Below are 3,439 nucleotides of genomic sequence, written 5' to 3'. Positions count from 1 at the left end.
TTCTTGCTAGTTCATTCTCTTCTCTTCCTAGCTTCATTATTATTTCTTTAATACAAATTATCCTGGGTATAGACTCTATTAGAGTAGAGTTTCTTGCTAGTTCTGTGATCCTCGAATACTTTCGAGAAGTTCCTGTTGTATCCTGGGGGACTTGCGCAATACACCGCGGATAAGTCCTTAAGGACAGTGATCTACACGCCTCAGGAAATTACGGTATGAGATTTCGGAAGCATTTTTCCTACAATCTTAAGGACTTATATTTCAATTTCGTTACTGTCAAAAGATAAAAAGGTATGAGAAGCTTACTTTTCTTTATTAAATTGTGGATATTTTCTTAAGTATGTTTGATGATCATACATTACCTTTACATTTAAATGGTAATTAATTTAATTAAATGTTTAATATCATGATTGAATAATTATGATATGGTTGGATCATTTTGAATTTTTGGATGATAAATCATTAATAAATGGCATTGATTATTACGTATGATTATAATATTAATATTCATTGGAATTTTAAGTTGTAATTGAATTCTATAATTAAATTCTTCTCGAAAGTATTCTGTATCAGGAGAAGAGAGATTAAAAGGTTGCTTTAATTGTAATTGAGATAAAAATTAAGGTTTTGGATATTCTTTTAATTTAGGGGTTAATTAGGATTAGCTTTAATCTTAAAAGCTGAATCCTTCAACAGAGATTAAATAAGTTTTGCTAAGCCCAAATTATTCCTTTTTATTCTATGTGGGCTGGCATCTGAATACACCAAAGAAAGCCGAGTTAATTTTTCGAACCAGGAATTCCAATTGGAGTCCTGCATCGCGGGCCTAGGGGACCTTTCCCTTTCCTTTTCTCAATCAACAATGGGAAATCTTCCTTCCTTTTTTTTCCCTTTAGGGTTACATTCTGACTGTAGGGAGGAGAATGCGAACCGGCGACGTTCGTGATAGCACGACCAAGCGGAATTCTTGGTGGCTCACAGCGGTTCGCGGCGGCATGTCGACCATTCTTCTTCTTTTTCCTCTTTTCTGGCGCTGGTTAGCGTCGCGAGGGAGATAGCTTCTTCCCTATTCTTTTTGGTTTTGGTTTATGCGTTCTGGTAGCGATGGCATCAACTTTTGCTTGTGGTGGTGTGGCGAGGACGCTGAGAGAGCGCGACGACTGCACGGTAGAGTCGCGTTGAGGGTGCGGCGTTTCCTTCGTGGAGGTGACAACAGCGACGTCTTCGCACTGGTTCGTGCTCCGGCGACTTTGCAGCACAAGGCGGTTTCGATTCTCGTGTTTTGGCCGCGATTTGTATAGGTTGAGCCGCGAAGAAGGAAGCGCAAATTAGACTTCTTGTTTTCGCGACTGTGTTTTAGGGTTTCGAATTGGAGTTGTGATTCTTGATTCTACAATTAGGGTTTTCATTCTGTGAATTGGGGATCAGGTTTTGGATTGCGAATTTGGGAATTTTTCTCTCGGGTTTCTGTTGTTGTTTTCTGTAATTGTGATTTTTGGGGTTCTTGATCGTGCGATTTAGGGTTCCACCTGTTCTCTGATTTTAGGGGGTTTCGAATTGGAATCTGAAATTGAGCTTTGAGAATTTCTGGTGTTCTTGTTGTTTTTGGTTCTTGAGGTTCTTCCTTTCTGAGTTTGACTTTGCGTATGAAGGTTCTTTCTTGTGTTTTTTGACTCTCGTGGTAGTGGACGGTGGTTGTGCGAGTGGCGCTGGTTACGCGAGTGACGCAGCTGGGTGTGACTCGCCCAAGGAGTTCTTGGGTTGGGCTACCAATCTTGAGTTGTGAGACCAGGGGCTCGCTGTGGCTACCTGGGAGCGTTGGACTGTGGTTATGTCAGTTTGGATGTAATTGGGCCTGTAGGCCCAAAGTTGTTTCTTTGGTTGAACAGATTCGCAAAAGCAAAGACCTAAAAGTATTGAAAAAATAAAATGAAGAGAATGTAAAATAAATTTTATTAGTGGAAAATGGAATTAAGTAATTATTGGTATTAATTAATGAAATTAAATTATAAAAATAAAGAGAGATGGAAGTATTAATTTATAATTATAATTATGGGAACAAAGTTATTACTATTTATTTAGTAATTAATTGGAAATCAAATTAATTTATTGAAAGAGAAATTAATTTGATTTAAAAAGGAAGTTGATGGAATTTTAATTAATTGAAAATTTGATTTTAATGATGGATTATAGTAATAAATGATTTATTACTTTTGGAATGATATTTATTTATTGTTTGTTATCTATTGTTTGAGTAGAACTCATTGAGTATATTGTATTTTTGAATGAGACTTTAGATAACGATGAATGATGATTGAATAGTGTCAGATAGAGAATGAGAATCAAATTGTTACTAGAAATAAATTATTTCTAGGATCGAAGGCCTTAGAATCATAAGGAAGAGAGATAGTATATTACTATCCCAAGAACAATATATTGAGAAACTTCTTAATAAGTTTGGGTTTTATGACCTGAAACGAGTGAGTACTCGTTATAATGTTAATTCTAAATTAATGAAAAATAGAGGGGAATCATTATCGCAGCCTCAGTATGGCCAGATAATTGGGAGCTTACTGCACTTCATGAGCTTTTTTAGACCCTGATATTACTTATGCAGTAGGTACACTCAATGTCCAAATCAAGAACATTGAGATGCACTTTCCAGATTTATGAGATACTTAAAAGGTTCAATGGATTATGCCATTGAATATAGTGGATTTCCCGCTGTACTAGAGGGTACAGTGATGCTAACTGGATCTTTGATTCAGATGATGAGACAAAATCCACTAGTGGTTATGTATTCACACTTGGGGTGGTACGAGTACATGGAGATCAGCCAAACAAACAATTATTGCAAGATCAACGATGAAATCTGAGTTTATCACTCTTGAGATGGCTGGTAGTGAGGCTGAGTGGTGGAAAAACTTCTTAGCAAACATTCCACTAGAAATGAAATAAACCCCATTAGTATCAATACATTGTGATTGCCAATCGGCAATAGCTATAGCTAAAAACAAGAATTATGATGGAAAGAATATACATGTACAATTGAGACACCAATTTGGTGAAGCAACTGCTAGAGAGTGCAACTATTTCCATTGATTATGTGAAGTCAGAATGGAATCTTGCGGATCCTCTGACAAAATCCCTGGGAAGACATATGATATTTGAAACATCGAGGGGAATGGACTTAAGCCACTTGCAAACAAACAAGTGATGGGAACCCAACCTTTGTGATTGGAGATCCCATGAATAAGGTTCATATGGGTAAAAACAAGTCACTTGTTAGTTCTGATAGCACTAAATTGATTTTTTAATCAATTATGTCCCTTCCTATGGTGTGTGAAAGTGCTAAAGACTGCATTATTGAGAGGCTAAACTTTGTCATTAAAATTCTATGTGGTGAAAGAATTTTAGTTTAAACAAAGTTTTTAATGAT

The sequence above is a fragment of the Vigna radiata genome, chromosome 9, assembly GCF_000741045.1.
Source record: "Vigna radiata var. radiata cultivar VC1973A chromosome 9, Vradiata_ver6, whole genome shotgun sequence".
Lineage (NCBI taxonomy): Eukaryota > Viridiplantae > Streptophyta > Magnoliopsida > Fabales > Fabaceae > Vigna > Vigna radiata.
Note: the sequence above shows the minus strand (reverse complement) of the source record.